At 37.6% G+C, this 22175-nt stretch overlaps 1 protein-coding gene across 1 annotated transcript in view; it reads right to left on the bottom strand.

Moving 5' to 3' along the window:
* Window positions 1-20618, bottom strand: part of MAP3K14 (mitogen-activated protein kinase kinase kinase 14) — a 48278-nt gene extending 27660 nt beyond the window's left edge. The window contains exon 1 of the mRNA XM_051994887.1: window positions 20094-20618. The gene's annotated coding sequence lies outside the window, so the exon portion shown is untranslated. The remainder of the gene's footprint in view (window positions 1-20093) is intronic.
* Window positions 20619-22175: the final 1557 nt, after the last annotated feature.

The following is a 22175-nucleotide window of genomic DNA, read 5'->3' on the forward strand; positions in this document are numbered from 1 at the left end:
AACACATGGGATGCCAATACCAGTTCACTTCTGCCCTGAATATTCACAAAAGCTAACTTTTCCTGAAGTTTAACAGCCCTTATCTAAATAGGCCAGCCTATACATAGCAGGAAGGCATAACATATACTTCATAAGCTCTTTTCACTGAACATAATTTGGAAGCTATGTAGGAATCTCCAAACTCTGTCAAACACACATTTCATGTCCACTTCAAGCTAAGCATTGTAATAGATGTTCAGCAGGGGATACAAAACAAATATGGCCCTTGTCTTCCTTGCCCTGCCAAGCAAACCAACAACTCCCCGTCTAAACTAGTTGCTACCTCATGGTGAAGCTTTGCCTTCCACCTCATTTCTCAATCCCATTTTCAATTATACATGTATAATCTATATCAAATTACTTAACTTCTCAAAGAGAGGAAGAGGACAAGGAGAAAAAGAATTTGGAACAGTTTTAAAAATGCTAAAAAAAATTGTATATGCAATTGGGAAAAATAAAATATTAAATCACAAAAAAGTTGGCTCCTACTTATACTGAGTCTTTTTAAGGGATATATTGTGAATAACCAAGATGGAGGAACAATGCTCAATGAATGACAATATGATTCTTGGATTTCAGCTCCATTTGGCCTTGGTATCACCTTAACAAGTTACTTCATTATTCCATATGCCTCAGTGTCCCCATAAGTAAAATGGAGATTTAAAAAGCTCTACTATAATTTTAGCACTAATGAAGACTTCTTGATACTGAGAGTGTTACTGAATGATCAGGATAGACTAATGTAAATCCATTTAGTAATTTAAATAATAATAATTTGAAATGAAAACCTGTACTTTGACTTTATAGTAGGACTTTATAGAAGTGGAATAACTCAATTTCCTTAATAAGGCATTAGCTATAAATCAAAGTCACTCCAGTGCTGCTTCTTATGACCTTCCGACTTGCCTGGACACCAGGCTTCATTGGGCCAAGCCAGGTCGCAGTAGTCAAGAATGAAAAACTGAGGCTACAAAGGCTAATGCAAGGCAAATAAAGGGAAGAGAAGTCAGAGATTGGCTCAGAAAATATCTAACTTCCCAAAGCCAAGAGATGCCAGTTTATATTTCCAACCCTATTTCTTACTATCACATGCTCCTCCTTGCCCCCAACCCTTTGCTCTACTCAAACTGATCTCTGTTTGAAACAAGTCTTCCTAGCTTCATATTTTACTTCTCCTCTGATCCTTCCCACCTTGAATACTTGCCCTTCCCACTCATTCCTGTCTTACTAAATTTCATCCAAATTCAAGAAACCACCTAGAAACTTTCCCTAATTATCCTGGACTAAGGTAATAATCTTTTTCTCCTCTTAATTTCTAGAGCAGTGGTGCTAAATTCAAATAGAAATAAGGGCTATTAAACTATACATAAAGATGGATGTAGGCCAAATGCTGACTTTGAAAACTACATATTAATATTATCTAAGTTTTATGTATTTTTATTTGTTTATTACTTTCTAAATGCATTTTAATTTAATTCAAAGCACTAGGAGTGTTGTACAGCCCATGAGACAAGGATCTGACTGTCCAGCATAGAGGACTTAATAGAATATTCATTTGGTACCTGCCATATGCAACCTAGTATTGTTAGTTTCTATGTGTATACCTTTACTTTCCAAATAGGTTGTAAGTTACTTGAGGGCAAGGTCCACATCATGTCTCTAGAAGTGATCTTTGCCTAAAGCAAATATTTGCTGATCCATAACAAATGTAACAGTAATAGGCAGGCTCAAGACAAAGGTCACAAAACAGACTTATTTTTCACAGTCATAGAAGGAATAAAGTCATAACTCCCTATTTCCCCAGGCCTTAAGTGACAGAATCTAAAAACTCTACTACTAGAAAGAAATGTGACTGGCAAAGGCATCTGATAAACCAGGTTTTACTACAGCTAACAAATCCTTTTAGAATTCTGGTTCATCAATGGAGAGAGTTAAGAAAGGAATTCTCAATAGCAAGATAAGAAAATCTGGAATTATTTTTGGGAAGCAAGTAGCAGCAATGTACTTCTAGGGTTTTAAATATAGTATTATAACTATTTTTCTTCCTCTTCAAAAATATGAAAACTCCCAGGTTTGGTGGCTCACCGAGGGCTCTGTGAAGGAACAGGATCCCAGATTGTGCATACCTTTGCCAGAGCATAGGCTCTTGATGTTTGCCTGGGTTTAAACTGTGTAGTGTATGTATGTCTGCCATGGTCATAAGAGGCATTTTAAGAGACTCCAGGAAATACTTCTCCAGTTTTTCATTTTATAGATCAGGAAACACAAGTCAGATAATGAGACAACAATACACACTAATGGTTAGTGGCAGAACCAGAACCAGAATTTGAGTTTCAGACCAGAGTGGCCAGCTTAGAGGCAGCTTAATGCTACTGTAGAAGAGTGCTAGATTTGGAATCAAAAGATCTAGTCTGGAGTCCATGACCTTGAACTGGAATGAACCCAGATAGTGCAATCCAGTAGAAAGTCACAGAAGAGAAATGGATGCTGCGAGATAAATGAAAACACTATCATAGGTGCACATAATCACAGAACCACTCAGGTGGGTCATAGGACAATATAATAATAATAACAAATAAATAATAAAATCCTCCCCTTCAACTTGGTTGCAGAGAGGAAATGAGAGCATAAAAATGTACATTTGGGGAAAATAACAATGGAGGCCTACATATGGCACTAAGGGGAAACTTACCTTGCAGGAATAAACAGAATGGATTAGTTAATTTTTTAAAAACCAGTTTCCAGTAAAAAGACTATTACCTATAAGATAAAATAAAACTCCACTTTTGGGGCAGTTAAAACTCTTTAGAAGCTGGTCCCTTCTTACCTTTCCAGCCTTACACTTTACTCCTTCCACCAGTCAGTGATCCAGCTACAGTAGCCAGGGATGAAGAGCAGAGAAGCAGAGAAAGAGAGCATTTTAGATGTGGAGAACAGCTAGTATCAGGGCTATTTGCATCCTATTCATTTCTTCAAAGGGGAGCTCAAATTTTTCCTCTCCCACCAGGCTTCTTCTAAGTGCTCTAGTTTGCTCAAGAACTCTTAGAACACCTACTGGGTACATTGCTGAGAACTTAAAAAAAATATAGTCATGCTTTCATTCAAGGAGATGGCAGATATGAAAGTATTTGAAAACAATATTCAATCAACAAGTATTTACTAAGTGCCTGCTATATGCCAGGCACTGTGCTAAAAAACTGGGGATATACAGAAAGCCAGGCAGACAAAAACAGTCTAGGTATTTAAGAAGTCCACATGCTAACAGAAGAGATAACAGATACAAGAATAAATGAAAGACAAACTTAGAGAAGGTTCCAGCTGCTGGGGAGATTGCAACAATTCTCTGGCAGAAGGTATGACTTGAGTCTGTAAAGGGCCAGGCATGAAGAAGCAGTGATGAGGAGAGAGAGCATTCCAGGTGTGCAGAACGGCTGGTACCAGGGCATGAGGATGTCTGGGTCACTCTCTCTCTTGTGCTCTGACCACTGACCTCCCTGGCTTTCTTTAAGTTTCACCTAAAATCCTGCTTTGTACAGGAAGCCTTCCCCAACCCTTCCTAATTCCAGTGCCTAGACTCCGTTAATTATTTCCTATGTGTCCTAGAGTTTGCTTTGTATACATTTGTTTGCATCTTGTCTCCTCCCTCAGACTGTAAGCTTCTCGTTGGTCAAGTTTATCTTTTGTCTCTTTTTGTATCCCCAGTCCTTAGTACAGTGCCTGGCATAGTGTAGGTGGATGGAACATTGTGTGTAAAGCACAGCAATTACATTGGTGTATCTGGATCACAGAATGGGTGGAGGCCAGTAGGGCATAAGAAGATTGGAAAGGGACCCATTTATAAAGGTTTTTAAATGCCCCAAAGTAGATCTTAAATTTAATCCTACAGTTATCTATAGGGAAGTCAGTGGGGTTTAATGGGTGGGGGGACATGACATGGTCTCATCATTAGAAAAATTATTTTAGTATTTAGAAGAATTGTACATGTTTAACCTATATTGGATTGCTTGCTGTCTGGAGGAAAGGAGAAAGGAGGGAGGGAGAAAAATTTGGAACTTAAGGTTTTGCAAAGGTGAATGTTGGAAATCTTTGCATGTATTTTAAAAAATAAAAAGTTATAAATTTTTTTTTAAAAAAGAAGAAAAAATTATTTTGGCCAGTGAGTAGAAAATAGATGGATTAGAGTAGGGAAAGACTTGCCCAGAAAGACCAATCTGAAAGGAGTCACCTCCTCAAGAATGCTACCTACTGCTTGTGTGACTGTGGGCAGGTCACTTTGCCTCTTAAGGCCTCAGTGGTACTAGCTGACATTCAAGGTCTCTTTCAGCTCCAAATCTTTTAAATGTTTTCTTTCTGAGGTGGGGAGGTACAACAAATTTAATCAATTGTGACTTAGGAAGGGGGAAGATAATTCAGTTTCATCAGACAGCCTTTCAACTTTTCTAGCCAAAGCTTCCTACTTCTATTTATAGGCAACAGGCACAACTTCTGGTTAACAGTCCTGCTTGAGAGCCTCTTGTGAAAAATGTTTAGAGACACTGAATAACCCTGTGACCAGAGAAAAACTTGGCAGCCATGGAGTGAGTGGCAGGGTGGGGTAGAGAGGGCAGGGAAAGGCTCTGAAAAGCTGGGTCCACAGGCAGCCAGGCCTACTTCAGGAAAGTTTAGCCAGACAAGTTTTTCCTGGCTGTCCTTTCTCTACTTCTTTATAAAATCTACAGCTGTTTGAGACAGGCTTCCTTCGATTTACATTTTCTCCTCCCTTCTCTAGGCCTAGGGTGTAGGAGCCAATAGCCATTAATCCACAAATATTCCTTAAACACCTGATTCTTTTATTTCTTTTCTTTTCTTTCCTTCATTCCTTTATTTATTTTGAGTTATAAGTTTAACAGTTACAAGAAACATAACAATGTATATATAAAACATAGTTCTTTCCCTTGAGGAATTTACAATTCTATTGGAAAGACATGATATAGGCTGTAAGAAATCACAGAGTGCAGAGACTAGCAACTGTCCACTTTAATCCCTTCCTTTTTTTACAGGAGAACAGTTAAATGAATGCAGCTTTTTTTTCAATACACCCTTCTATAGTATCTCTCACAGATGATTATCCAGAGAAAGGGAATGGCCTATTCTTCAGCAGAGGCAGCACAGTGCATTGAGAAGACTGCTGAGCTCAAAGAAAAGATATGGAGATCCAATCTATCTCCAACACTTATGGGCTATCTGATCACTGGCAAGTAACTTGGCCACTCTCAGTCTGATATATATAGATATATATATATAGATATATATATATGCATATATATATTTATATTTATATAGATAGATAGATATAGATATATTTATATCTATCTGTAAAATGGGGACAATATCAGTAGCACCTACTTCACCAAGGATTGTTTTGAGAATCAAACAAAAGCACTCAGCAAACTTTAAAGCATCATGTAAATATCAGTTTTATCATCATGATATTGTTGGACTGGTTTAATTGTTTAAAGAGCTCCTCATTCTGAGCCAGAGTTTATGTTTTGGGAACTTCCACTTACTAGCTGTAGGTGTCACATATGCTACATATTAAAAAGAATAAATAACAAACAACTATAGAGGAGCTCAGAGCAGGGAGAGAGCACCACAGGCTGGATATGTTAGAACCTTTTGAATACACAAAGCAGGAGAGCTTAATAAATAGCAAGTAGTTTAATAACCAGTCTACTGTCTTTTCCCCTTTCCCTTTGTTGCTTCAGAAGCAGTAAGTGAACTCTGAACAGTGCCTGCAACATAGAAGATGCTCAGTAATGCCTTTGGACCAAATGGACAGATCTGAGGTTGGAACCTCAGCTTCCCTGTGGTAAAGAATGGAAAGAGAGCAGTGAAGAGCTTTAGATCCTTTTAATATTCTGGTGCCCTGTGTGTAGGCATATGGGCACAAGTGAACAGAAGTCAAGTTAGGAAGCCAGAATGCAGAAGTCAGTACAAACCCCAAAGCCTCTTACTGAGAAGTGTGGGGAATGGCCCAAGGGGAAGCAACAGAAGTCAGAGTTATCACCCAAAGAGCATACTCTTCTAGTCTATGATCAGAAAGACCAAACCTGAGTTTATTTTAAGAAACTTCAAAAAGGCAGCACAAAACAAGGCCTCTTGTCAAGGCAGCTTAGTGCCTCTTAAAGCTTGTGATGGTCCATATTCCTTAGCCCCAGTCAGTGTTTTTAAAGGAGGATTTATGGATGGGGGGTGGGGTAGTGGGAGAAGGGATGTGAATGGAAGGGGAATTAAATTTTTATTTTCAATAATGACCCTATGTATTTTAATTTTATAAAAATATGTCAGAGAAGGGGCCCACAAGCTTCACCAAACTGCAAAACAGGTCCATTACACAAAAAAGATTTAAAAACCCTGATTAGTCTGCTCATGTTCAGTGCTACCTGTTAGGTCACGAAATAATTTCTAAGACACCTAATCTGTGTCAAAGTCCACACTTAGACATCCTCTATAGGGCCCAGTTTCTTGCTACTTGCTACTATTTAAAGTGCTCTGAAAACCTTAAATCACTGTATGTTGGATATTTTTAATAACAATACAACAGCTAGCATCTATACAGTGCTTTCTGATTTAAGCAGCACTTTACATGTGATCTCATCTGATCTTTACAACCATGCTGGGAGGGAGGTGCTGTTATTATCTCTATTTTACAGATAAGGAAACTGAGGCAGAGATTAAGTGGCTTGCCCAGAGTTATACAGCTAGTAATTGTCTGAAGAACTATCAAACTCCTGTCTTTTTAACTCTGGGTCCTGCCCTCAGTCATTATTATGAGGTGACACAATACATCTCTTCTATGCCTCAATAATGTCTTTACAAATGAGGCCTGTATTCTCTGGCCATACATTCTCTGATTTGACTGAAGAATATTAGAGAACTAGAATGATGCATTTCATTACAGTCCTCAATTTCTTTTATTTGCTCTATATTAGGAATCAGAAAGGTAACTCTAGAATTCCTTAGAGATCTCTAGAAATATAATACTATGAAAAAGACTACAGATGTGCCTCACTTAATGTTAACAGATGTGTTTCTCAAAAGTTACATATAAGTCAAATGAAGATTTTAAAAAATTTGATCATGTTTTCAAAGCTATTAAGGAATATACTTTCCAAAAGAATACAGAAAACTGCTTTTAATGCATATAGTTTGGGGAAGAAAGGGCATTCTGGTTAAACTACATATTCTGCTTAATTTTAAGGTCACTGAACAACAAATTTTTAAAGAATCAGATATACAACTACATTGAATATAAACTTTCTTGTGAATATTCTTATTTGAATTTTCTAATTAGAGTCTAGGAATATAAGAATTCATTAAATGATAGCAAATATATTTATAAAGCAAATCATCAACATGATTACACGCACATACACATACACACACTCCCCATTTTATCAATTTTGTGAATCTGTTTTCTTCAGCATTTACTAGGATTTTCCTAGAGCAGGGTTCAACTATCAAAAAAGGGTTAAGAAGATGGGTTCATTAAGGCCTGGAGAGACTTACACGAACTCATGCTGAGTGAAATGAGCAGGATCAGGAGATCATTATACACTTCAACAACAATACTATATGATGATCAATTCTGATAGACCTGGCCATCTTCAGCAATGAGATGAACCAAATCAGTTCCAATGGAGCAGTAATGAACTGAACCAGCTACACCCAGCAAAAGAACTCTGTGAGATGAATAAGAACCAATACATTGAATTCCCAATCCCTATATTTTTGCCTGCCTGCATTTTTTTCATTTTTAAAAAAATTTCCTTCACAGGCTAATTGTACAATATTTCAGAGTTCGATTCTTTTTGTACAGCAAAATAACAGTTTGGACATGTAAACTTATTTTGTATTTAATTTATACTTTTATACATTTAATATGTATTGGTCATCCTGCCATCTAGGGGAGGGGGTGGGGGGAAAGAGGGGAAAAATTGGAACAAAAGGTTTGGCAATTGTCAATGCTGTAAAATTACTTATGCATATAACTTGTAATTAAAAAGCTATAATAAAAAAGAAGAAGAAGATGGGTTCATTGTCACTATGAAGGCGTATGCTTTTAAGGACTACTACGTATATATGGTGACTAGTTATGAGGGTAAGGAACTCATATGAGGAACTTTCAAATAAATACTGATAGCAAATGACTTTTCCACAGAAGACTTCAAGTTGCAGAGCCAGGCTCCAACCCTTTTAAAATTGCAGCTAACTTTCACTATGGTCTACTTGCAGAAACTGCTTTATCTTAATCTTAAGACAACTAGCCCCAAATATAAATATCATAATGATAAGATTTTAGCTTGAGAAGCAAGTGAGCTTCTGACAAGCCACTTTACACGAATAAACAAAATTCTCCATAGATAAGTATCCTCTTCCCCTCCACATATCCTCTTGTACCATCCCTGGAGAAAGGAAGAAAGAATGGAAAAGGTGAATCAGTCTTACTCCAGCAATTAATATTCTCAGAAGATAGTGGTAACCAACTATTCTCTGGCAAAGGCAACTATTATTTGGCAAAGGATACCACAAACCCTCCTAGTATTCCATCTTTCTCATGTTATTTGGGAAAGAAAAAAGAAACCTTAGGTGTATATCTTGTACTTGAAATGGAAATTTTTGTTGATACTTGTTACTTGCCCACATGGATGATAAGAAATACCATTCTAGGTTGTGTGACTTGCCTTAAAATTTAATTTTCATCTAAATAACTTAATATGCTTTCCCCCCACTCCATTCTTTAGTTTATGTCTTAGCTTCAATCCCAATAGATTCTTATTGATACTTGTCATTTCCCTAAGTACTAACCAATGGATGATAGCCAAGATGAAAGACAAAGTTAAGATATTAGTATTCAAACATCTACATGAAATAAGCTTCTCTCATCAAAGTCTCATTTTTAAGCTATATAGGGAACTGAGTTAAATTTATAAGAATAAGAGCAATTTCTTAATTGATAAATAGCCAAAGGATATGAATAGTCAGTATTCAGTGAGGGGAAAAAATCCAAGCTATTATTAACCTTATGAAAAATTGCTAGAAATCAATGATGTCAGATTCAAGTAGAAATGTAACTAAACTAAAATTGTCTATGTCATGCTGTATTTTTATTCATTTTCTTCAACATTTTATGACTACATTTTAAGCTTTTTCTTGCAGGAGTTGGGAGTTTGCAAGCAGGTAAAAGTTTGACACTTAAAAATTACAAAAATGCAAATTTAAACAACTCTAAGATACACACCTCATATCCATCAAATTGGGTAATATGATAAAAAAAAGGAAAATCATATGCTGGAGGGTCTGGAGGAAAAAAGATATATTAACATAATGTTGGTGGAGTTGTGAATTGGTCAAGTTATGGAACTAAGCCCCAAATCTATTAAATTGTATACAGCTTTTGACCCAGTTGTACTGTTACTAAGTCTATATCCAAAAAAGATTGAAGAAAGACAAAAAGGCACAAAAATACTTACTGTAATTCTTTTTCTAGTAGCAAAGAATTGCCCGTCCATTGGGAATGGATGAACAAATTATGGTCTTTGAATATGATTGGATATTATTATAATATAATATATTATAATATAATAATAAAGGTGAAGGGGATGATTTTAGAAAAATCTGGGAACACTTTTAGGAATGATAAAAAGTTAAGTGAACAGAAACAGGAGAACAATTATACAATAATAGCAATGTTATAAAAATAATCAACTTGGAAAGGTTTAGTGATTTTGATTAACTTAACTATCAATCACAATTCCAAAGGATTCAAGATGAAATAAACTGTCTATCCCCAGTGAGAGAGCTGAAGGACTCAGTAAATTGAAGGACATTTTCTTTTCTTTTGTTTTACTTTCTTTCTTTCTGGTTTAACATAGAAATCTTTTTTGTGTGACTATGCAAAGTTGTAATGGGTTTTGTTTATTTTGCCTTCTTAGTGGGAGGGAACAGAAAGGGAATGAGGGAGAGGACTCAAAACTGAAAACAAAATAAAGCTAAATTTAAAAAAAATCATTTGTAGATAAAACAAATACATAGACACAGATACAATTCATCTGTATGAGGGAATGCATATCTCTTTTTAGTTTTCCCTTAGCAGCCTCCTGTGTAACAGATAATCCAAATGTTTGAAAAGATAAACACACTTTTAAGCCAGGTAAAATTAAGCTAGAATCAACAAATGTTTGAGGGATCTCATATACGTACAGGCTCAGCAGATAGATTTGCTTTGAGAGAATGCTGATCAATGAATAAATCAACATTTACTTATTCCACTTCTGTGGCAAAAACTGTACTAAGTGACATAAGTTATAGATAGAAAATTAAAACAGTCACTGCCCACAAGGAGTCTGAATTCTAATGAGGAAGAAACGTTGTACTTCTATTCATGTGAGTGTCTGAGGCCAAATTTGAACTCAGGTCCTCCTGACTTCAGGGATGGTGCTCTATTCACTACACCACCTAGAAGCTCCACAAGATAATTTTGAAAAAAGAAGGCTTTTCAGCTAGAGGACCAAGAAAGGCTTCATCAAGAGGTACATAACAATGTAAATCATGAAGAAAACCAGGAATTCCAAGAAGTAAAAATGAGTAAGGCATGCAATTGGGTCTGGGGGACAGCTAGTGGCAAAGGGACAGGAGTGGAGCTTTTATACATACAGAACTCTAGAGAGACTGGAACATCAGAGTTTCAGGAGAATAGTAAAGAGTAGGATGACTAGAAAACCAGATTGTGAAGAGTTTCAAAGTTAAAAGAGTTTTGATTTGATCCTTGGACCAATGGAGAGCCCCTCGAGTTTGATGAATGTGTGTGAAGGGGTGGGAAATGTGATGTGATCAGACTTGTAATTTAGGAAAATCCCTTTGTCAGCTGTGTGAAGGATGGGTCAAAGTGAGAAAGTACTTGAGGCAGGGAGATCAAATGGGAAGCTATTGTAATAGCCCAGGTGAGAGGAGATGAGGACTTGAACAAGGCTGTATGAGTGGAGAGATGTTGAGAGAGAGGTTGTAGAGACAGAAATGACACACTGGAAACTGACTGGCTGGGTGGGGTGAGTGAGAGGGAAGAGTCAAAGATGTCTCTTGGGCTATGAGTGTACATGACCTGAAGGATGGTGGTACCCAGGAAACAAGTTGAGAGGTGAGTCTGGGAGAGATAATGAGCTCTGTCTTGAACATTTGTTTGAGATGCCTCTGGACAATCTGATTTTATCAATAGTCAGCTAGTGATGTAGACCTAGAGGTAAGGGGAAAGTTGGATAGTTATGGAGATCATTTGCATAGAGGTGATAACTGAATCCATAGAGCTTATGGGACCCCCAAAGAAAGAGAACAGAGAAAACAGGAGAGTGTTCAAGACAGAGCCTTGGGGTCACTTACAGTTAATGGGTATAAAATGGAAGATAAGTCAGCAAAGGAGCTGGAGAAGAAGCAGTCAAATATGTAGGAGGAGAACCAAGAGAAAGGAGTGTCCTGAAATCTGAGAGATGAAAATATGGAGAGGGGGGATGTCAAAGTGGCCAGCCATGTGAAATGTGCAGAAAGGTCAAGGAAGATAAGGGCGTTTGATTTAGTGATGATAGGAAATCACTAGTAAGTTTGGGGAGGACAATTTCATTAGAGTGATGAAAACAAAAATGAGATTGCTGGATTAAGAAGAGAGTTGACAGGAAGTTGAAGCACTTAGTTTTTGTTTTTTGGGTTTTTTAAAGAAGTTTGAGAGAAAAAGATGATACAGAAAAACAGGATGGCTAATAAAACCCAGTAAAGGCTTTTTTGAGGATGGGAGACCATGGGACTTGTTTGTAAACAGCAGGGAAGGAACCAGGAGAAAAGGAGAACTTGAATATTAGAGAAAGAATGATAGCTGGGTTAACCTGCTGGAGAGATAAAAGTAAGAGATGAGGTCAAAGATGCATGTGAAGGGTCTGGTCTTAGTGAGGAGCACAGCTACCTGTCTTCATTAAAAATTGTAACAGAGATGGGGGAATCATAACCATGTAAATTTTTTTGCACATTAGCTCCGACTTTAATTATTTCAGAGCATGACAAGCCAAATCCCATTAGTCTTGATTGGTTGACAGTGGCTTCAGATGGCCCAGTTCACCAAAATAACACCCCCAAAGTATTCCAATTTCCTCATCCCGAGAATCCCCATCATTCACACTATAGACTTCGGTCTTGTTCAACCCCCATTTCCTTATAGGCCTTTCAGTAATTTCTGATTACAACACATTAGACAAAGACTTGGCCTAGATAAAAGGAAACTGGCAGTGGGTGTCTGGTCATAGATAAAATAGCATTTTGCACTCAAAAGGGGCCTACATCCAAAGATTACATTATTTTGCAAACAAGCAAGATTCTTCTTTACAAAGAGAGAGACTTTAGTCTGCCTTCCCAGTTGACCAGTTTCTGGCAGGGGAATGAATCAGACTTCTAACTGCACTTACTTAAGGCTAAGCATCAGTTAACATGTACCTCTTCTCCCTCCTTCCCTCCACACATACCCCCTCCCACTTCAAGCTCAAGAATTTTTTCTCTTGAGACAGCTAGGTGGTACAGTGGATAGAGCACCAATCTGACCTCAGATACTTAATACTTCCCAGCTGTATGATCCTGGGCAAGTCACTTAATCCCAATTGCCTCAGCAAATAAATAAATTAATTTAAAAAATTGTCCCTTAATGGTTGGTGGATTTGTAATTTAGATAAGAATCAATTAACAAATATTTACAGAATGCCTACTATGTGCAAGACACAGTACTGGGTACTCTGAGAGCCTTAAAATATCAGAATCATAGCTTTAGAGCTATGGAGGAGCTAACCTCAATTAGAGGTTATGAAGTCCAATCTTTTGTTTCATAGACACCAAAACTGACACTAAGAGAAATTAATTAATTTGTTTAGGGTCACAAGTATTTTGGAAGTATTTTCAACAGTAATGGAACCCTTGGGTCTTTCTGAACTGCAAGGTTCTATCTACTAAAGTGTTTTTCCAAAAGTCAAAAATCTTTTTGACTTCTGTGTAATATTACTCAGGTTTATGTTTTCTTATCAAGCTTGTCTTTAGTTACAAGGTCCTGATGGTCAAATAAAGAGTCTTCAGTTTGCTTTCTGTGTCTAGAACAGCTGTTGCCCAGACTCCACCCTTTATCACCAAAGCCTGGGAAAAGGGTTTCAGTGATTTAGTTGAGGATGAATGAAGTGATATGGTCATTTAAAAATATACAAGAAATCAACTCTAGAAGACAGTGGCTTGTAACCATTCTGGGCCTCAGTTTCCATCTTTAAAACTAGGAGGTCACCCTATATAACAATATATCTAGATAAAGAAATTGAAAAAAAACTTTTGGATTTAGTATAAAAGGCCTTGGGTTCAAATCCAAAGTCAGTCATTTCATACCCATGTGATCCAGAGTAAATTACTTAGATCCTATGGGCCTCAGTTTTCTTATCTGTAAATGGCCATTAGACTAGATGGTTTCTAAGGTTTCTTCCAACTCTAAATATATGGTACTATGAATAAAATATACTTATAACAACCACCATAAAATCTGACAGACAAAAGATTCTGAAAAAGGATATAAAATCTCAAGTGTAACTATTATTTTGTCTCTTCTTTTAGTTGGCATTTATGGTTTTGTGTATGATTTTATTCCTTATTTAATATGTTTGCTTATAATTACATTTATAATATTTTTAAATTTTTAAAATTTAGCATGGTACTTTTTTCAGTGGTATGGCAGATTTGTGTTTGACTACATTGAGAACTACACTGCATTAAATAAATAAGGACTAGCCATAATCCAAACATGTACTTTATTAACAATAACTTGTGTTATAGTAGATAGAGAGGAGGAATTCAGCAAGAAGGCCTAGGTTCAGGTCCCACCCCTTCTACATACTTTATGGCTAATCCTGAACCACTAATGTCTGTATGCTACTGGCACTGAGATCTCTAATTCTCTAAGATCTATACTACAGAGGGAGTTTCCTCATCACTGTTTCCTATATGAGTTAAGTCATTATCCTTTCCCACAGTATCAAAAAAGTCTTTAATGATGGTATTTGGATATAGTGCATAAATACTAATGAACAATTTGCTTTAGAAGCATGTACAGAATCAGGTTCAATTTATTAGGCAACAGGTCTGTCAACAGGCCTGAGAACTAAATTATAACTCTAGATACTGAAGATTTGAGCTCCCCAAGGAAGATTTTATCTAAAGGCACAACCACAGTAACAATACTTAACTGTTTGTATTAGGTTTTACATTTTAAAAATCACTTTCATATATAATATCTCATTATGATCCTTAAAAACAGCTCTATTAGATAGGTAATACAAATAGTATTATACCCAACTCAACAGATAAGGAAATAGGTTAAAAGAGGGAGAGAGATTAGTGACTTCTCTAAGGTCACATGGCTAGTTAGTAATTGAGCCCAGAAAATGTTCTTCTAATTTCTCCTGTAGTAAAAAAAAAAAAAAACACTTCACCACATTACTTCTCAACAAATAATTTCTTAGCAAACTGGGCTGAATAAACTAGGATAAAAGTCTGGCTCAGGAGATCCCCCTGCTGCTTCTTTTCCCACAAAATGACAGTTAAAGAAGCTAGTTTGGTAATGGCATTAAATTACATATCCAAAGCCTTCTAGAATGGAGTCTAAGTTCAGCCCTTTCCTTCACTGAAGCTATATAAACCCAGTCTCCCGCTCAAATGGGGAAAGACTTAAGAGGCAGAAAACAGCTTTCCAAGATCTGTCAAGCAAAGGCTCTGTTTGTTTCTGGGGGTTTTTCCCAACTTCCATGGGCCAAAGCTCTCTTCCAGCCTCTCACCTGTAAACTGACCATTTTTTCCCACCTTCAAGATGGCCCTAGTTGATTTTTAAGCTTGATAAAAGCAAGGCAAATATACCTAAGTGTTTAACATTTGCTTCCCTAATCCCCTGCTCCCAAAGCAGGAACTTCTGGTCCCAGGCACAATGCCTCACTCGATAACAAACAAGGGCTGTTCAACCTTCCTGTGCAACTGGGTTGGGGGAGCAGCCTGTCACCTACACCCCTGCAGTGATGACTCACCTTCCAGAGAAAGTAATATGCTCACCTAAGCAAAGATGCCTGGAATATGACTAAGGCTTCTATCAAGTTCAGTCTGTGAAATAAATCAGATCTTTGGCTGACTGCAAGTTCACTCTATTACCTAAAACTTAGTCAAGTCTGGGAGCTCTGACTCCAGAGGTAAAGGTTTCATTTTCATCTCAACAGAGTGCAACACAGAGCTCGACATCCGGTGATCTATTTTTTCTAAAAACTAGGTTCACTTTAGAAATGACTATCAGTTATCATTAAAGCTTCCTTAACAGAAAACAAAATGTTATTTAATGGGAACATCAGTTGAGTTAAAATCCAGCATTTTCATTTCATGTTTTTAAAAAGAACAATTAAAATTAATTCAAAATGAAATAATTTTTCTTCAAAGGGAAACATGTTTTGTGTTCATACCTCATCATCTGCAAGGATTCAAAGATTTCGAGCTGAAAGAGACCTGGTACCTAGGGGGCCTCAGGATCTTTTCCTCCCATCCCTAATTGCCTTTAAGGTACGATCTAATGCTGGTTATTTATATCTCTGTAGCCTTCAAACTCAAAACCAATGATAAATTAACTACCTCTATTTTTTTTAAAGCGTTATAAGCTGGGGAAAAACAAGCATTACTTTTTTCTGTCTCACAAAATAAGGGAGGCAAAATTCATTTTTCGACCAACAGATATACATTATTTTTCTTTTATTCAAGCATCTATAAAAAGAGGATTGGCCTAGCTGTTCTTTCAGTCCCTTCACACTGTAAATCCTAAACTCTTATCTCTCAACATTTAAGAGAAGCAAATGAAACAGTGAACATAAAAGTGTTTTGTGTTCAAATAAAAAGTGATAGGCATTATTAACTTTCTATCCTGATCTGTCAGATACTTAAGTAAAAGTAAATATTCTGCTTTAGTAAAGATCGAAGTTGACAGGTTGAGAGAAATATGTGTTATACCATGCATACATTAGTAGAAAAAGCACTGAATTGGGAATCCGGAAATGTGGGTTCTAATTCTGGCTATGCTACTAACTTCCCATGTGAGCTCGTCCAAATTACTGAGATCTTCTGTTCCTCATTTTTTTCCTATTTGCAAAACAAAGGTAAATCTTTGTCCTCTTCTTATTTCAGAAGTCTACCATGACAGCTCCAAGTTGGAATCTAAGGGATTGTCCTCATATTAAGAAATGGCTATGGTATATGAATAATAATATATTAATTGGGTTAGAAGACATTATGAAGTGGGCAGTTTCAGAAGAAATTGGGAAGATCTTTATGAACTGATGAGGAGTGAAGTGAGTAAAATTTGAACAAATTATACAATAATAACATTATAAAAAACAACTGTGAGAGACTTTAGAACTCTGATCAAGGCAATAATAAACTAAAAATCCAAAAGAATGAAAATGAAACACACATCCTGACAGAGATAGATTAGAGGAAGGGTTCTTATGCAAGGATCTAGGAACTTGTTTTTTAAAAAAAATTTTTAAATTATATTTTAGTATAATTGGTGTCCTCGAAAAAATGAAGAGAAAGACATACATTTTTGGACATGGCTAAAGTGGAAATTTTGCAAACTATATGGCTATATATTGAAAAAATTTTTTTAAAAAATTTGTTCAATAGGGAAGGGGAATAGTAAGAAAAACAGATTATTAAAAATGCTAGTTTCTTAAAAATGAAAATAATAAAAAGTCTCCTATCAAAATTCATGATGTGAATGCAAATTGTTTAAACTTTTTGGTGCTATATAATTTTAAGGTGTTAATTTTATTAAGAGGCTATGGATGTTTAAAAAAAAAAGAAAAGAAAAGAAAAAGGTGAATCTTAAAACGTTGGCAGCACCAGAAGGGATACCCTTAAACCTTCTACTCCAACTCCCTTATACTTCAAGGAAAAACCTTCTGCACTAAATGGAAATAATGAAGGAAAATATAGGGATTTAAATATATTTTTCTTGGCATTAACAAGAGAAATTTAAAACAGAATGGAAAATATACGATGAAAGTCCAGTTCAACTGAAATTTTATTTCCACAATTTGACTGATCACCTGGATTATTTTCTTATCTTCTAGTTTCTATTTTTTGATCAGTATTTGTGTAAATTTAAGCCTTTAACAAGAGTATTATTTTAAATGATCATCCTAATATACATGGATACTTCCACTTCATTTTATTTCCTACAAAGCCAAAGGACTAAGTAACTTTTCCTTAGAGTTCCCAGGCCCAATGTCATGGCCTTTCTCCCCCCTCCCCCTTTTATAATATACCCTATCAATTTCACACTGCTGCCATCGAAAGTGCCCATAATGCTCAGATGTTTTCAGTTTAACTGAAATATTAAAATGAAGCAAACAGGAAGCATCAGAAACAACTGCGGTAGTAACTTATTAATCACGAAAGCAAAATTTTAGTTGCATTTTAACCCTTTGCCAGGAAAAATATATCAGCTTTTAAATAAAAGAGTGATTGCTATACAAATGCTAATTACATATCAACTAGATGATTAAATGAATCTTTTGACTTTCCTTAGGTAGAATTTGGATTTTAAAAGCTGAGTTTTTTCCAAAAAACAACCACCATGTCAACTTCATTAAAGCAAAAAAAAGCCTGCTAACAAAGATCTGCTAAAAGTAAACATACGACTATGAAACTGGAAAAAAAAAGAAATTTAAAGTAATTTAACAAATCAAAATGATAGGTCCTATCACACCTATGTCAAGATAAGGCAAAAAACACCCTTCAATGAAGTCAAACAACTCCTTTATTTCTACTAAAGAATATAGGAAGAAAAGTATGGTTCTGAACTGTGTGGCATTTTCCTCATTCATCTAAAACTAATGTCAATGGGATCGAGGCAAATAACTAATAAAGACAGCTTTTCTTCTCAGCAACAAATGACACTCCAGGTGGATTACAAAATAGCTTTTCAAATATAAGACTCAAAATGAGGAACCAAACCTCCATCTGGTGAAGGGAATAGGCTTAACCAAACATTTTTATTAACAAGGAGACTAATCTGGCAAGTTTGGGGGATTGTGATAACTAACACTAAACACTTTTCTTTCTTTATGAAGGCTTAAAAAATTCTTGAGAATTGCTCCTTACAATTAGTTATGTGATCAAGAACAGAGATCCCTAGCCCTTTTGACAAAAGCAACACTTTCTTCCTCAAAGTGTAACCTAATGCATTTATTTTTAAATTTTAAAGTACACTTAGTTTAAAAGATAAATTACAACTCATTACTTTTTGAGAATTCTTCAAGAATATGGGTTGATTCATACATTAGACGAAGAGGTTCTCATGCAGGGGTCTGTGAACTTATTAAAAAAAATTAAACTGTATTTTAGTACAATTGGTTTCCTCTATAATCTTATGTATTTTATTTTATGCATTTATAAACATTATTTTGACACAAAAAAGAGCCCATGAATTGGGGTCTGTTGAATTAAGTAACAGAAAAAAAATGAGAAAGTAAGATTTATGGGAAACAAAACAAAATAAAACAATAAATCCACTTCAATTAAGGCAAGGACTTAAGCCTCTTTAAGTGTGCACAGTTCTTGGAACATAAATGCTTCATGATTAAATTAACTAAATGACTATATGCTGGGTTAAATGTTAACAATGACCATTTCCAAATCAAACATTTCTTCTTCCCCTCCAAAATTTTAAATATACAAGATTGTAAGCAGTTGATGGATGCTGGAATTAGGAGTCAAGAGCCCTGTATTCTTGAATCTTATCTCTGCCACTAATGAGCTGTGTCACTTTAGACAAGTTCAGTTTTCTGTCTTATCCTCCTTATAAAGAAAGTTGTAAAGACAAGATAAGATCGATGTGAAAATACTTAGAAAAGCTCAATCCAATATAGACATTTATTAAGGGCTTACTGGGTACAATCTAAGCTCTTTGAGGGCCGAAGCCATCTATCTTTGGTTTTGGATCCCCAATCTAGCATAGTTCTTGTATGTAATGTAAAAGGGGATTAATAAATGCTTCTTGAATTAAACTGCAAAGCACCCTGCAGGAGTTATGCCTTCTTCAAAATAAAAAATAAAAACCAATATGATACAAATTATGAAAAAGTCTCTGCCTTTAAGACGTTTATAACCTAGTAAAAGAAATAGAGAAAGATTCAAAAGTAAAGTCCTGCCTCCAAATTTTTCTTAAAGACCCGATTCTAGACAGGGGATTGTGAATCTTTTAACTGACATTAAACTGATAGTCTAGATGGCTTTATGAGCCCTCTATCAGCTACCACATTAAATTTCATTTGCATTTATGGGAGTTGTTAAATCATCAGGATGTTTTACAAGTTATTATGATCTTCATTGTATCTCTGCGGCCTAATTCAGGGTCTGACCCATAGTTTGTACTAAATGAACACTTGTTTAATAGAACTTAAATTCTTTGTTTACATTTTAATATTTTTTTTCCTTCTCTCCATCCATCCCCTTCCTCTTCTTATTCTTTACCTACTTAGGGCTGAGAGTATTTTTTTAAATGTCCGTAGGGGAAGCACTTTTCTGAAGTTTTGGGGCATTAGAAATGCCTAGCAGACAAGGAATCTCTCCTCTGGGCCAAGTGTCTCTAAAGTTGCTACTAACATTGTAGCCACGCCACTCGATTTAGGAATTAGGAGATGGATACACTCCTAATTCCAAATCAGCTAGGGAATCACTCTTAATCACCAAAGGGCATATATACCGTAAAGAGATCCTCGGCTGGATAGAAGGATGTAGAATCCGTAAAGCTTTCCTAAGTAGGTTTTTAAGGCTCCAGGACCAGAGTCCCTGGATGGATGGCTTCTGGAGGGAGGATGCTAGGGGAGTGACACGCTTCGGGTTTTAGACTGGAACTTTTCTTCCGAGGGCCAAAGAATGTCAGGGTTGAAAGATGGGCTTTTAGACAGCCAGGAACTCACCCGCCTCGGTTTACGAAGGACAGTCAATCGCCTTGGTTGACGGAGGGTGACCTGGCAGGCTCTGAGCCGCCAAGGGGGCTTGTCCACGTTCCCCAGATAAGTCGCGGGGCGGCAGCGCCGGGTTCCAAGAGAGGGTAAGGTACTTTTGCGGACACCCCGCTTAGGAGAGACAAGTCGCAGCTCGAGGAGGCCCAGGTGGGAGTGAAGGGTGACCCCGGCCGGAGAAGGGCAGGTCCTCTCGCCAGATGAGGACCCCGGGGCTGAGAGTCGGGCTGCAGAGCGGACGCCTGGGCGTGGGACGGACAGCCAAGAGGGCCTCGTCGCCCAGGATCCCCGAGGAAGGCCCGGGGCTCCGCGGGAGATTCGTGCCCAGTCGCCGAGGGGACCCGGCCCTCGCTGTCCCGGAGCCCGCGCGCCAGCCTGTCCGCCTACCTATCGGCCCTGAGCGCCGCGCTCTCGTCTTCTTCCGCTGCCGCCGTCGCTGATTTAGCTCGGCTTCGATCTCTTCACTTGACGGCTCCGGGCACCCACCCGGCCCCGCCCCTAGGCTCCAACTTCGGTCCCCGGCCCCGCCTCTCCACCTACACGCGCGGCGCGCAGCTCCTTCCACGCGTTCCTCTAGACTTTCGACTTTCGGGGCGGAGTCCTAAGCAAGCCGCAATTTGCTCGGAGAGTCCAATCACCCGCCCCCTTCCAAGTAGCTCCGCCTTCTGGGAGCAGTGATTGGCGAGATCGTGTCCTATGAAAAATGGGCGTTATTTCCGGACAACTCTATCCGAGGCCGAGAGGTCTTGAGTTAAACTGGAGGTGGTGGCGGGGGCGGGGAGAGACGGCGGCGGCGACTAGACACCAGAACGAGGCTTAGGGCAGTGGTAATGGCTAGGAACTACACATGCGCCGACCTTTACTGGACACTTTCCGGGGGTTACGAGACGGAAAAGTAACCTTGCGCATGCGTGGGCTTTGGTTGCCTTGGAAACGAATCCATTCCCGAAGAGTGGAAGCCTCCTCTCTTTCACTTTCTTCCAAACGTACCGAAGCAAGTAATGTTTAGTAAAAAAAGGAGCTAGATTTATCATTAGAGAAACAAGGTTCGAATCCCAGTTACGCTATTTATTAGCCATAGGAGCCTGCACAAATCACTTTAACCACTGAGTGCCTCCGTTTTTTAAATCTGTAAAAGGGGAATAACACTCATATTCTCTTACCTCACAAGGTTCCAACTAGATCGCTTAAATCCCAAAATTTGACGTATTATTAACAGTTCTAGACACGGGGTCAGAGTTTTAGAGCTGAAAGGGATCATCTAATCCATTTTAAAAGATAAACATTCGAGGTCAAGAGAAATTAAATTATTTGTCTACAGTCACAGAGATGACAAATGTCTGAGATAGAATTTGAATCCACTATCTCCAGACTCCGAGTCCAACATCGTATCCACTACCACAGTGGCTCTCAGGCAAGCATTTATAAATGCTTGTTAAGGAGGCAGCTAGGTAGTGCAGTGGGTGGAATAGCAGATTTAGAGTCGCCAGGTTAAATTCCAGCTTCACATACTTACTGACTGACAGCCTCCGTCAGTTTCCTCCTCTGTACATACATAATAGTCTCTGACTCTCAGGGTTATTGTGAGGGTTCAAATGAGATAGTATTTATAAAACTCTTAAAACTTCTTTACAAATGTTAGCTATTATTGTTGGTGGAGTTGTGAACGAATCCAGACATTCTGGAGAGCGATCTGGAATTATGCCCAAAAAGTTATCAAACCGAGCATACCCTTTGATCCAGCAGTGTTTCTATTGGGCTTATACCCCAAAGAGATACTAAAAAAGGGAAGGGGACCTGTATGTGCCAAAATGTTTGTAGCAGCCCTGTTTGTAGTGGCTAGAAACTGGAAAATGAATGGATGCCCATCAATTGGAGAATGGCTGGGTAAATTGTGGTATATGAATGTTATGGAATATTATTGCTCTGTAAGGAATGACCAGCAGGATGAATACAGAGAGGCTTGGAGAGACCTACATGGACTGATGCTAAGTGAGATGAGCAGAACCAGGAGATCATTATACACTTCGACAACGA

This window comes from Antechinus flavipes, chromosome 4 (genome assembly GCF_016432865.1).
Source record: "Antechinus flavipes isolate AdamAnt ecotype Samford, QLD, Australia chromosome 4, AdamAnt_v2, whole genome shotgun sequence".
Classification (NCBI taxonomy): Eukaryota; Metazoa; Chordata; class Mammalia; order Dasyuromorphia; family Dasyuridae; genus Antechinus; species Antechinus flavipes.